The following is a 15,180-nucleotide window of genomic DNA, read 5'->3' on the forward strand; positions in this document are numbered from 1 at the left end:
TTATAGACGAACTAACCTTGTCTCTGCCTCTTGATTCTTTCAAGGGCACCAAGCTTACTATAATTTTCTTCATCTCCATCCTTATTGTTTTCTTCCACCTTGTTCACCAAGTCGCCAAACACCGCAGTAGGAACATCTTTGTGTGCAATTTCAATTTTGTCATCGCCTCGCCGCCATCACTACCTTCAGGCAAATCAATGTCTTCAACATTGTCTGTAACTTTCCTTCCACCATCCGGTGTTCATATCACCCCCGTTTGACATTCCACTCTAGCACTCACAAACCCTAGTTTTCTACTGCCATCTTTGGATGTTGTGTTATTGGATTCTGGAGCAAATTGCCTTTCTAGAGCTGCCATTTCTTCTTCGGGGAACCCCAAAGACGCTTCGTGAGTGTCCACGGTTTCTTCGTGTTCAATTTCTAGTCTTTTTGCATCGATACTCGTGAGAATAAAATGTGTCCGCAAGAAGATGAAAATAGTGAGGAAAAGAAGGTTAGTCGAGGAATCAAAGATATCCGACAAGGAAGATGCCTTTACACCGATTTTAAAACCTATGTAGTCGAATCGAACATAATGGTTGATCCGATCCACCCTAAATATATAACCGGAGCAATTCAGGAGAAAGGTGTCATGAGAAAGATTGTCATAACATCCATTTTACTCACCACGCTGCCGGAAATGTATTTTAGTGATGGGATAAAAAAGAAAGGGATTAAGATGGATGGGAGTTGGGACCATCCAATAGTGTTCATTATCATCCGTGGTGGATAATCTGATCCTATTCTTTTACGATGAGATCGAATCTATTATGCCACGACGCTAACAAGGATATGCTTACCAATTAAATCATCGTAGCAAATTTCTGTTTCGTTTACGTTACAGATCCAAATGGAGTATAAACAAACCTGGTTGTAGCTAGCAGACACACTGCGCTTCATCCGGAGCATCTCCCTAAATGTGTCCTCGTTATCATGCTGCACCTCAAAGTCGTGCCACTTTGTCCAAAAATCAGCATCAAACCTTGGATCAGCATATTGAGACGAGAAATTATATATTGCTCGAGCTCGATCAATCTCTCCCAAGCTCTTCTCCAGTTTGGCATACTTCATGCATATAACTTTAACATCTTTATCCGGTAGCCCAGATTCAATTGCTTGCTGTAAGAAATACAAAAAACACTATTAGTCACAGTTAGCAAGATGAAAAATGTCATAGCAAAAGACTGACACCCACACCATAATGCACCAGCCACATGCAAGAAAGAAGCAAACATGATTTCGTATAAAGAAACAGATCATCATATCTGAGAGCTTCGGCCATTGGCCAAAGCCCAATGCAATATGAAAAGTTGAAAACTACCACGGGGGTTTGTTAGGGGGGGGGGGGGACGGAGCTGTTTTGAATCTTGGGCAATTGGCGAAATCCCAACACAGCAATATGATATGAATGAGGAAAGGCAATGCTTTACAAATTTCATGAATATTTATCAGGTTTGTTTTATGGAACTAGGAAATTTGTGTCACAAAGTACCTACATGACAAGGCCCAAGAAAAAATTGAAGCTGGTTTACATTTTTAGACATCCAGAATATTAGCAAAATATTCAAAGAAGATACATGAAGATGTTTGCATCAACTAAATAAGGTAGAAGTGAATAGACGTTACCTCATAGATCTCTCTTGTTTTGGGGACACCAAAGATCTCAGCAGCACGAGCAATGTAAATTTCATACATGCTCATCTTCTCATTATTGGGAACAGTCTTTGCAGCCTGATTATGGACCTTCATTGCACGCTTCGCAAGACCATAATCCTCCTCCAACTTTGCATATTGCAAATAAAGTACCTTGAGATTTTCAGCAGAGTCCGAGTGGTATATATCGATAAAAGAAATAATGAGTCTCAGCATTGAAAGACATTCAATTTAAATATCAGACAAAGTATATACACTAGAAACAAAGTGGATTACAAGAAAAGTTGTCAACTAATCACGTAAGTCAATACAAAAAATACGTGAAGCTTGCAAAATAAATAGATTATTACCTGCCTGATGGTCTTTCTTTACTGAGATGCCAGAGATGACGGGTTTTCCAGTCACCACCTCATCCATCTGCGAGAGATTGATTATTTGATCATCAGCTTCACTCCGTCTTGAAAACGGTGAAGTTGCGACCTATCTGTGGAGTTGAAATGGGTAGTGGAAATCGTTTCTGAGTTGGTGCGAGAGGTAAAGAGGGCCAATATACACGAAGAGATAGTGAAGAGGCGAGATAGTTGGGATTAGAACGGCAGTTGCCATCGTGAGTTCGTGCTAGTCATGAGAGATGCAGAGTACTGTAGAGCGGGACTTCTATTTTTTTGGGACTTTTATTTTTTTGGGATTTCTGTTTTCTTTGGCAAATTTATTTCAAGATATTTGGTATAATAACAATTATATCATTTGAGTGCCGAGATATTTGGTTTAATATCAATTATATCAGTTCAATGTGAGATAAATTAAATTTCCTATTATATCAGTTCTACAATGGTGAGATAAATGAAATTTCCTATTATATCAGTTCCACAATGGTGAGATAAATGAAATTTCCTATTATATCAGTTCCATACCACCAGTGGTAAAATCCATATATTTTATCTTGGTTAAGTAAGAGGCGAGATAACATATTTATACTCAGAGTTAGTACCTAAGTTATGGGACATATTATCTCATTTACAGGACATATTATCTCTCTTATCAGCAGAACCGAGATAAGGCTAATTTTATAACCGAGATAAAAACCTTTTTTTTTAGTAGTGGGGAATTCCTAGTGATTTAAGGCCTTGTTGTATATGGTCAATGCAATCGCATTCTGTGAAACGAGATTAGTATAACTTATAATAAATAACTCATGTGCATTATGATCTTAGTGTTTTCTCTCATCCTTGCTTGAGGACAAGCAAGATGCTATTTGGGGGTGGTGATCAACTCCCAAATGTGCGTTTTATTACTCTTATATTACTGTATTACAGCCCATCTTACATTTAATGAAAAGACAACTCATAACTTTTATTGTATTTTTTTAGTTACAGAGAATTTCAGTCTACTTATCATAAAAGCTACATCTTAGCACCTAAAGGAGCTTTAATCATGCTCATTATAAAGACCAGAAGCTGCTATGGAAAAGTGCTAAAAAAGTCAAAGTCAATGGTCAAATCCCTCAACTCAGCAGACCAGAGATGGAGGCCCTTATCTTAAAATATAGCATTCTCAAAAACCTACCTTGGTCAAGAAGATATCAAAAAGCAAAACAAAAGGCAAAAGTGAAGTGAAGAGTGAGGTGTCTCTAAAGTAATAGAGGAGGGCAAATCAATAAAAGACAAAAGTAAGGTATATAATCTAAAAGTTAGGGAGAGAGAAAACATCCATTGTTTTAAGGTCCAAACCATTTGGTTTGTAGGATTTAGTTATTGTTTTTCAATTCAAGTTTTTTACTTTATTGTTCTTTATTGCTTTCTTTTAATTCGTGTTATTTTTGCTTATTTCAATCAATTTTATCTTGTTGTTCTTTGTTTCAATCTTTACTTAAATGCTTTCTTTCAATGTTTTCATGCCATTTCCACCTTAAACAACTTATGTTTTCATGTCTTCATTAGCTTAAAACTGCACAAGTTCTACAATAAGAGTCTACCTTCCTTCTTCTTCAATGTACTCCCACATTCAAACTCCAAACAATTTAGGATGAACTTCAACTTCATACTTTATTGAAGCCCATACTCCACTATATAACAACTTCAACTATGGATACTCAGAATAAGATGAGAACCATCGGATTAGTTATGGGAATAAGTAATCTCGCGCGTGTTTATCATGACCGTTTTGTAAGCATGTGCTAGTCACGTGACGAACCGCCTCTGAATATAATAGTTCTCTAAGTCGTTAAGAATTGATAAGGACAATTCCTGAACAGAAGGAAACTGAATAGGGCAAACCCTAATGATAAGGAAGGAATCAGAATGACATATAATTACTAGTTACCTTTTGGACCTAATCTTCCCATATGCAATGGGTTATTATGACCAACAAGGAAATCTACCTCTAATAAGATATGGTCCAGATTCAGACTTCCATAAAGAGATGATTCCTAATAGGAAGGCAAAGTCCAAAGATGGAAGGGAACTCACAAGCGATAAGGTTAACCCTAACCCTAGGACTCCCAAGGTTCCTCCTATATAAGCAATAGGAATTCCCTCTTAAGAAGTACGTGCAATAGGGTTTGATTCTTCTAAATAAATAAGGAGATACGTAGGTAGCCGCAAAGCGTTCAACCCTGAACATTAAATCATCTCATCCCTTCTCCATCACTATCTAAAAGTTCTACATCATAAGGCACAGAGGAGGATAAGAGGATACTCAGAAAATCCCCTACATCCTTTAGTGTCGTATGTGGGGACCGAAAGCAAGTAACATTCGTTCGGTCGAACAATTTAAAATTAAAAACTCTTAACGTTGTGATGGCAGGAACTAAGAAAACAGAAGGTGGCGCTACCACCCACAGTATCGCTGTCAGAGAAGAGGAACACGAGATACCTGAAGAAGGGGAGAATGTCTATCATTACGATGTGAATATTCCCCTTCGAAGATAGGTAACTAGCACCAACAGACTAGTCGCTCCCGATGCAGGCACTAACAATGACGCTCAAGGAGAACGTCAGAATGGTGAGAATGCTACTCTGACCAACCCAGGGTCTGCTCAAGCAAGCCAAGCGGTATAGACTCTAGAACATCAAAGAAGCAACCTTGAGCGAGAAGTACAGCTGTTGAGGCAGTTGTATCAATCTGACACGGGAAGGAGGCGCACATTGATCTCGATGGTGACGGCCTTCCAGAGGGCGGTCGGGTCAGGAACCTAAGGCGTGGGATCCAGTTCAACATGAGCCATCAGAATCATAGTACAGTAGTTCAGATGAACACTCGGATTTAGCTAAAGAATCAGAGTCAACTGACCAGGATCGCGATGTCAACCCTCGACATCGAAAAAGAATTCATAACAAAAAAGTTTCTAACAAATAAAGTGCATGGGTGACTGATAAAAATGACCTGATCCGTCAGATGCATAAGATGACTGGTAAAGGAAGAAAAATGCAAGACTCCCTTGTTCAATCCGCTATAATGGGGGCAGGCAGATCTCCTTTCTCACCACGAGTGATGAAAAAACCCTATCCCCGCGGTTATAGACAACCAAAGTTCAATATTTTCAGTGGCAAGTCAGATCTAGTAGATCATGTATTCAGATATCGAACCACCATGGGACAGTACGAAAGATATGACCACATCATGTGTCAAGAGTTCAAAGCTTCCCTGTCTAGATCCACACACTAGTGATACCACAAGTTACCTGAGCGGCAGATCAGGTCCTCAAAAGAGTTGTTTAGAACCTTTATCGACAGATACTCGTGCAATAAGCACTAACCGAAACGGATCGATGCACTGTTCAACATTAGGAAAAAGGATGGAGAAGTATTGAGATCATATATGCAGCACTTTATGGAAATTTTGATCCAGATAGAGTCATGTGACAAACAGACTGCTATAATAGCTTTCAAACAAGGGTTGGATGAAAACAACGCCTTATTCGGGCCCCTCTCTAAGAAACCACCCCGTGATTTGGAGGAACTCCTCTAGACAGAGTCGAAACTCATACAGGGTGGGAGGAGGATGTCCTGAATAGATGTCAGGAAGCAAAGAAGACTAATCGGGGAACCCCTGTAGTCCCACGAGAGGGGCAAGGGAACTCCTCACCTCCAAAGCCTAAGAGAGGTCGCCATCGTGGTCACCAAAGGGCTGAATCCCCATCAAAAGGGTGAATGCCAAAAGGGCAGTACCAGAATTTAGCAAGCAACGGGGATGGAAAATCACAGAAGAAGCCACGGGTAGAAGGAGTTGAAGAAGCTTTTCCTTCAATGGATAGAAACTTTGCTCCTCTAAACAAAATGCCAGACGAGATCCTAGACTTGATCAAGAACTAGAGCTACCTCAAATGACCGACTCCACTCAGGCCAAGTTCCCTGGGTACCGAGACCAAATGAACTTCCCATCAGAATTCCATAAGAGTAAGGGGTCACGTAACTGTGGCCTCAGATGATCAGATGCGACAAAAAATGTGTACCTAGGTCAATGCAATTAATTTTAGATTCGCCACTAACTTTATTAAGGAAAAGTTAGGTAAAACCTATGTGAAGGACTAGCCCTCGAAACTAGATGATTATTGGGTTCGGGAGTCAAGATATGATATGGGAAGGTGTTAGGCACCCACACTCGCCTGGTAAAACCAGCCTTACTTTTCTTGAGGTGTAACATGTTAAGATAGGCAAATGAAGAAAGCTTGAAAAATTAATCTATCAAATTGGATGATCTTCACTAAATTATTTAAAAAACTAATAACTATATGCTAAAAAAAACCTAATATGCAATGCTAAAGGAAATAAAAGAGAAAAGAAAGATGTCACCTTGTTTGGAATGTTGCCTCATACTTGATTGTAGATTGATTGATTGATTGATGATAAACTTGATCTTGAATTGACAATTGTGATTTTTAGATTGAAACAGGTGATTTGAGGAAAAAACAACTTTTGGTGAAAAGAAGTTTCTACTCAAGATCGACGAGAAGAAAAGAAGTCTAAAATGAAGAACTAGAAAAAAAAAAAAATGAAGAACACTGAAGAAAAGAAGGCTATTAGCTCTGAATAACTAGGTCCAGATTATTAACTCTGAATTCCTAGCTCTAGCTTGCTCTAGATTGTTTTTTGTGGGTGAATGAGACCCATATTTATAGCTTTTTGAGATGGATTTCAATATGGTAATGAGTTTGATCCAATGGCTGAGTATTGATGAAGAAAAATCCAATGGCTTGATCTCTTTCTGGTTGCACCTCCTAAATCTGGCCCTTGATTCAAGAGGTGGGATAAGGGGTGCGATCTTGGCCCTTGATCTTTGGATATTTTAGATGGATTAGGGCAAACAAACAAGCCCTACACATCCTCAATGAGCCCATAATCCAGAGTTTCCAAACTTGGCTCCAAAATGGCATATTCTCTAGAATATTCTTGATTTTAGGGATCAAATCAAATCAAACAAATTAAGGAAGGCTCTCTAGATTTTTGGAGGCTTGAAAATGGGCTATAAACCCTAATGAAAAGGTCCAACTCGAGATGGATCCACAGCCCACGAACACAAGTCCAAAATCCACAAAAAAGCATATTTTGACCATATTTTCAATGCTGCAAATTTCCTTTGACCGGGTCAAAATTAGGCAAGTTCATCTTCACAAAAAATGTTAATTAATCCATTAGGAAGGTCCATGAACTCTTAAAAATACCCTTGGGTCGAAATCTTACTCCAAAAAATCATTGCACTCAACAGTGCGCACAACGGGCTGAAACGGGATAGGGCAAGATTAGGGTTTCTGAAATCCAAAAGGAACCTAGGAAAGCTTGTACCCATTTCGAAGGATTTTTCAAGGGGAATTCAAACAGGAAATAATCTCATCCAAAGAAAGAGCAGAAAAAACGAGATTTGGGCTCCAAAGCCTTACAGGGGCATTTTGGTCATTTTCAGCTCAAAACTCAGAAAGCAACGAAACTTCAGCCATAGCTAGAACATGATGGGGGAGAGTCTAAAGATGCTAAAATAAGATGAAAAGAAATAAGTTTGATATAGAAAAGAAGACTCTAGAAAGCAAATCACCTTATATTATCATATTTAATTCAAGGTAAAATCATGAATGAATTATGCCTGGGTTGCAAAAATGGGGTGTCTACAATGACCATGAAAAATGAACTCCAGGATCTGATTGAGAGGGGGTACTTGAAACAATTCATAGCACATGAGCAGGCGAATGCGATGCAACCCGAGGAGATCAACACATCCATTCAGGATCCCCAAAAAACTGTACCACTCAATGGTCGCGTTCAGATCAACATGATCTCAGGAAAGGCAAGCAACCAGAGTAGACAGGTCACAGAGAAGGGTGCGTGATGCCAAATGCATGTCGCAAAGCAAATGAGAATCATGAACAGCAAATTGACTGCGGATTGCAATAAGGTCAACACATTGCACCACAAAGATCTACTCATCATGTTCACTGAAGTCGACTGTCTCGACATCCAGAGTCCGTATGAGGACGTGTTGGTTCTTACATTTCTTTTTGGAGATTACGATTTGCATCGCATATTGGTTGATCCAGGGAGTTTGGCAGATGTGTTATACTATGATGCAATAAAAAAACTATAGATTCTTGACTCAAAGATGGTCGCCACTCACTCCAACCTGTATGGATTCAGTGGAGACAAAACCCTAACAGTTGGGGAGGTCCAACTACCCGTAGCCACTGGTCCAGTAACCCTCATCATAAATTTTGTTGTGGTAAAAGCTAACATACCTTATCATATGATCCTAGGTAGAACCTAGCTACATAGACTCCGCGCTGTTCCCAGCACCTATCACCAATGTCTAAAATTCCCACATAATGGGAAAATCGAGACAATCAGAGGAGATCAGGTGACTGCCAAAACATACTATGCTCTGGCGACAAAGCAGTCCCCACTCCCTTTTGAACCAATGGATGTGGGGCAACCTACCAAATAGTAATTACAGTTGGATCCTCTTCTCCAAGACCTGGTCCCAAGAGAGAGGGAGGACCCCCCTCACTGGAGCCCTTAGAGGAAGTGGAAATTGTGGGAGGAAGCACGCCTAGAACCACTTTCATTGGCACCTTGTTGAGTTCTGAAGAGCACCAAGCTCTAATACACTTTCTCCAATAACACAAAGATGTATTTGTTTGGTCAATTTATAAAATGCCAGGAATTCACCCCCATGTGGTGTGCCACCAGCTAAATGTTTGCAGCGATACGGTAGTAACCAAGTAGAAGCCAAGGAAAATAGGTACTAACAGATCCAAAGTAGTGAAACCCGAGGTCCAAAAGCTGAAGGCAGCTAATTTTATCAAGGAAATCAACTTCCTAACCTATATTTCTAATATTATCCCATTTTGAAAAAAGAATGGGCCGGGTCATGGAGAATCTGTATCGACTTTACAAACCTGAACCATTTGTGTCTAAATAACAGTTACCCTCTGCCACGAATTGACAAATTGGTGGATGTAACAGCTGGGCATGAATTGTTGTCATTCACAGATGGAACGTCCAACTACAACTAGATCCCATTGTATGATGAAGACCACAAGCATACTAGTTTCACAATCAAGGATGGCATATTCTACTACCAGGTTATGCCATTCAGACTGAAAAATGCGGGCGCCACATAAGTTCGAGGGACTGATAGGTGATATTATGGAGGTGTACGTGGATGACCCCTTGATCAAGAGTTTAAGATGTGGAGACCATCTCACCCACCTGAAATGAGCATTTGATTTTCTGTGAGAGTATCATATGAAACTCAACCTAGCGAAATGCGCTTTTGTTATCTCATCAGGGAAATTTTTTGGTTATCTAGTTACTAAGCGCTGAATAAAAGCAAACCCAGATCAGATATGGGCTCTTATAGAAATGTCTTCACCTAAAAACATGAAAGAGGTCCAAAAGCTTACAGGCAGGTTGGCATCTTTGAACAGGTTCATTTCCAAGAGTTCAGATAAGTGCAGGCCTCTGTTCCAATTGCTGTGAAAGAACATCCCATTTGCTTGGATGGAAGACTGCCAAAAAGCATTCGACCAACTCAAGACGTACCTTAGATCACCACCAATCCTTGCCAAACCAACAGATGGAGAAGTTCTGGGTCTTTATCTCTTTTCATCTGCCTTAGAATCAGTTTTGTGTTGATACGCGCGGACAAGAAGAAGGTTGAAAAAACTATCTATTTCTTAAGTCGAACGCTTCTACTAGAAAAAACAAGGTATCCTAAACTCGAAAGAGTTACGTTAGCTCTCATTTTTGCAGCAGAGAAACTACGACCATACTTCCAGTCTCATACTATCAGAGTGATCTCAAAATACCAACTACAATCAGTTCTGGAAAGACCGAACAAGTCAAGAAGGTTAGCTAAATGGTCTGTGCAATTGTCAGAGTATGATATAATCTACGTCCCACAAATCTCTGAGAAAGGCCAGGCTCTGGCAAAATTCGTAGGAGATTTCCCAATGACATACACTGGGTACGATTCAATGCTCCCGGGTTCAGATGATAGTACCCTGCTAGAATCCCGAGTTGAGCGACCAGACCCCTAGGAGCCACATTCTGGCTGGCGCCTATTTGTGGATGGATCTTTAAATGAGATAGGTGTAGGAATTGGAGCTATTTTAGTTACTCTTGACAACATGCGACTAGAGAAATCCATTCGGCTAGGTTGGAATGCCTTTAACAACGAAGCTGAATATGAGGCGGCCCTTGCAAGCATCACAATGGCTCTAGACCTAGGCGTAACACACCTAACTATTTTTAGTGAGTCCCAGCTGGTTGTGTTCTAGGCTAATAGAGGCTATGAAGCCAAAGATGAACGAATGGGAATATACCTAGAACTAGTAAGGGGTCTTCAGAGTAAGTTAATATTCAATTTAATCAACTACCCCGATCCGATAATCGACACACAGATGCGCTGGCATATGTTGCCTCAATGTTGCGCAACAGTGAGTCTCGCTCCATACCTATAGAGTTTTAGGACATTCCCAGTATCCATGCATCTAGTGTTACCATAATCTGTGTCATTCCATCCACCATATCAAACTGGATAGATCCGTACAGGTCTTACCTTAAGGAAGGGACACTCCCAAAGGGTAAGAACGCGGCAAGGTGACTACTGGCAAAGGTACCAAGATTCACCCTCATTAGGGATGATCTCTATAAGAGATCATTCCTAGGGCCTCACCTACGTTGCCTCTCCCCCGACCTCACCAACCAAGTCATGCGCGAGGTACACGAAGGAGTTTTTGGCAACCATGCTGGGGGCAGAACACTCGCCTTCAAGATTCTAAGCCAGGGGTATTTTTGGCTATACATGCAAAAGGATGCCCAAGTTTTTGCCCACAAATGTGACAAGTGTCAGTGTCATGCTCTAGTCATTCATGCTCCTGCGACAGAACTGCACCTATTGGCCAGCCGATGGCCATTTGCGAGTGGGAAATTGATATTATAGGACCTTTGCCACCCGCCCCAAGCAATGTCAGATTCCTACTTGTCGCAACGGACTACTTCACCAAGTGGATAGAGGCAGTTCCCCTCGTCTACATTCGAGAGTAGGATGTCAGAAAGTTCATTTGGAACAAGATTGTTTGTAGGTTTGGCATACCTAAGGTCATAGTCTTAGATAATGGGCAACAGTTCGCTAGGGAGCGATAGCCGAGCTCTATGAAGGGTTGCACATTACCCATCTTTTTTACACCCTAAGGTATCCGCAAGGCAATGGCCAAGCTGAGGTTTCGAATAGAGTTATCTTAGATAACCTGAAGTGCAAGCTAGATGGGGCAATGGGGCTATGGGTTAAAGAATTACCTAAGGTCCTGTGGGCATATCGAACTACACCTAGACAATCTACTGGTGAGTCTCCATTTTCACTAACCTACAGAACTAAGGCTGTCATACCTCCTGAACTAGTAGCCCCCACCCAGAAGTCAGACATGGTGCACACACTAGACAATGAGGAATTGTTATGTACAAAAATGGATCTCCTAGATGAAAAGCGGGAGGGCGCCGCATTGTGCTTGCCTACCAACCACCAGAATCTAAAAAGATCATACGATAAGAAAGTCCGAGCTCGGGCATTCAAATCTGGAGACTTAGTCCTTCATGAGATCCTGGAGCATAACGAGAAGCTTGGGCCTAACTGGGAGGGACCCTACATCATCAACAAGCTCGAGCGAATTAGTTTTTATTATTTACGCACTCTTTATGGAGAAGTTCTTATCAAACCATGGAGCACAGAGCATCTCCGCAAGTATTTTTTAGTAAATGGTGATTTCATGCTTTATTATGAGTAATTTATTCCCTCCAGTTATTAATAAAGTTCCTCACTTTGCAATCAACTTTTTTTCCTTCCATAGTTCTTTATGTTATATCCATAATGGACTTAGCCTTTAGGGAATTCAATACTCATTATTTGTTCAAGTACATTGTATGCCAATTTGACTTGGAACCAGTGATACTGTATTTGGGGATGCCGAACTGTATGCCAGTTCTCTTTCATGCCCAAGAAGCCTGAGTTGTACACCAGTTCTCTAAGACTTTACGATCTCACCACTGAGGTCATCCTTGATGGGTTAAGCCTTTAGGGAATCTAACCATACTAACTATTCAGTAAATTGTATGCCAGTTTAACTTGGAATCAAAGATAGTGTTCTTGGGAACCCAAACTGTATGCCAGTTCCTTGCATTCCCATGACATCACTACCGGGGTTGCTGGGAAGATTTGGGTTGGATCCAGATCCTAGCACACAATCACTGGCCTGAAATTATGTCGGCATGATTGTGGTGAGAAAGACTCCCTCACTGTTGTTCTAGCGATAACCTATTTGTTTTTTAAATAAAGAGGACCTATCGTTATTGAACACGGTGTCATGCTCAAGGCACCAAGTTACTTTCGTGTAAGACATTCGGTTCCCCTGGGATGCTGTTTCTCTACTACAATTGTACTCCGTTACGGTTAAATATGAGTGGCTCCTATGATATCTTGATCAGATTCTGGTTATGCCTCTATTTAACCTGTTTAGCCTATTAGGGTCACCTATTGTTGTTCCAAATGAACTTTGGGGGAATCAGGGGTAAAATATGCATAGTAGTTCATGTCATGATATGTTGTATAACATAGAGTGTTTTTAATGCATGCGTAGATTAGAAGAGCTGCAGAGCTCAGTTCATGTCATGATATGTTGTATAGCATAGAATGTTTTAAATACATGCGTAAATTAAAAGAGCTACAGAGCTCAATAATCAAATAGTATGTGAGCAATATAGCTCAATATTATAGACCTATAGAAATATTGTTTCAAAATAAATATTTTCTAATCATGAACTGAATAGCTAAGTTTTACTTAGCTTGTTGAGCAGGGGTAGAATCAAACTTTGGTTCAGTGTCACTACTTGCAACTGCACCAGCATCAAGAGCTCCTAAGCCACTCTCAGGAACTGACTACGTGGTCGGATTGACTGGGATGGTTGAGGGTTGAACAGAACATTCACCTGAAACGGGCACATGCAAAAAAGGAAGCTGGACAGCAAGCATGTCATCATCGGTGTCTTCTCCAGAAGATGAGGAAGCATCGGGCATGAGCTCATTCTGAATTGCTAAGATTGGTAGTCAAGTCAGGGAATAGGATGAAAGAGTTAGTCACTCGCCCTTGATCATCCACCTGAGAAATATATCCAGCAGCCTCAGTAGCCTCCTCAAACTTAACTTGCTTGGCTGCATTGAAGGAGTATTCAGAAACATCAAGTACTCTCAGGGCAAAATGAATAGCATTGTCAGCAGACCTCCTCTTCACCTCTTGCACCACCTTAGAATAGAACTCAGAGGTATTTGCCAAGAGATTATCAACCCTCTTTTCAAAATATAGACGCTTCTCTCTCAGATCCCTCTCATAACTTGTCATAGTTTCATTAGCATGAGTAATGGCCTGGCCAAGTGTCCTCATCTCGGTATTCCTACGCTTAAGCTCGCCCTCGACTTGGTCATTCTTTGCTTGAAATGTGGTGAATTAGGAGCGCAGCTCCAAGAACTTCACTTTTCAAGAGGCAGCATCAGCAACCCCTTTTTGGGCCTTATCTAGAGAGTTTCGGAAGTTGGTAATCATCTCTCTCATGTTCCTGAAACCAGCATCTAACTTCTTCTCTTTCGCCAAGAGCTGGTCAACCTAGGTCTGCAGTTCCTCAGCTCTTTTCTCATCAGCATCTTTCGCCCAGTTTAGCTCACCAGTGGCCATGTCATCAGCGGCTGTACTGGCTGAGTTCACAAAGATTGGTTCTTCCATGGCCAAGAAATTTTTCACTAACTGAAAAGGAATATAGAACGTGTAAGCAACACAACGAGATGAACATGACATTGTACAGATAAAGAAGTCTTACCTTGACAAGATAAACGGCAGATCTATGGAATGACAGATCCAGACTACCAGCCATACTGGCTTCAGCTCTATCAACAGGAAGTTGCGCAACTTCCAGAACTCCAAGTGCGATGTCAACATCATTAAATGAGTGTTTATTAGTAACAAGAAGCTTGTTAGGTCAGCCCTAACACCTCATCTACACGACCATCTCCCTTTCAGGAGAATCTGGGGATTGTGCTGAGAAGGGCATATCATCTACCCTCCTCCTCCTATGTCCATCCCCAGCTCGAGGAGGAGGGAGAGCAACAGTTACAGTGGTCGCCTCAATAACGCCTTTCCCCTTTCGGTCATCAGGGAGGGAAGGATTAATATTCAATGGTACATGGTCACCAACATGGTCAGAACCTAGGAGAAGGTCTGGAACTGGTAGGGGTGCAGCAACTTTCTCAGAAAGCTTACTAGAACTAGGAACAGTCACAAGAGCCTTGAAAGATGTTTCTTCATCCACAGATAGGGGACGAAATTTGGTTCTCTTACACGAGGGTGTAGCATCAGGAGCAAGAGCAGAATCAGTTCTCTTCGATTTTGAACGGCTAGATGCACATACTTCCCTCTTAAAATTACTAGCAGCCAGAAGTTCGTGAGGTAGTTCAGGGCCCCTCCAACTAGTGATTACACAATCATCACTGACATTAGGCTCCTGAACTATAACAGATGTGGTAGCATCATTAGAAGTCGCGACAGAACTCTTCTCTTTGCGGTTTCATTTTCTTCTTGTACTGAGAGAAGATTCATCCTGACCTGGAGGAGGAAGAAGACCAGCATCTTGATCCACAGGAGGTGGGAATACTGTGCGCCCAGAGTTCACAGTATTAATCCCAAACGGAGAAAAGTCGGGGGAAAGTGCCAGCAGTTCTTCGACAGACATGTTGAAATACTCAAAGAGGCGGGTAGGATCAGGAGCTACCACCCAGAGGAGATCTTGTTGATGAAATCCACAGTAGCAGCATCAGTTGCAGTAAGTTGATTCCATGGGGAAGAGTCATCTAAGGAATAATAACAAAAGAACTCAATTGTAAGCACTTATGAATTATTTGTAAATTCATGAGAAAATATACTTGTTGGCCGGTGCATGAGTATGTTTTTTGGGAATA

The 15,180-nt window shown here is 41.1% G+C and overlaps 1 pseudogene across 1 annotated transcript; it reads right to left on the bottom strand.

The window, feature by feature from the left end:
• Positions 1-783: 783 nt before the first annotated feature.
• LOC147493323 (uncharacterized) lies at positions 784-1,908 on the bottom strand (annotated as a pseudogene). Its single transcript, XR_015199498.1, has 2 exons — positions 1,666-1,908; positions 784-1,158 (listed from the first exon to the last, which is right to left on the bottom strand). The product of XR_015199498.1 is annotated as an uncharacterized LOC147493323 (transcript).
• Positions 1,909-15,180: the final 13,272 nt, after the last annotated feature.

Source organism: Coptis chinensis, chromosome 6 (assembly GCF_015680905.1).
Source record: "Coptis chinensis isolate HL-2020 chromosome 6, ASM1568090v1, whole genome shotgun sequence".
In the NCBI taxonomy this organism is placed as follows: domain Eukaryota; kingdom Viridiplantae; phylum Streptophyta; class Magnoliopsida; order Ranunculales; family Ranunculaceae; genus Coptis; species Coptis chinensis.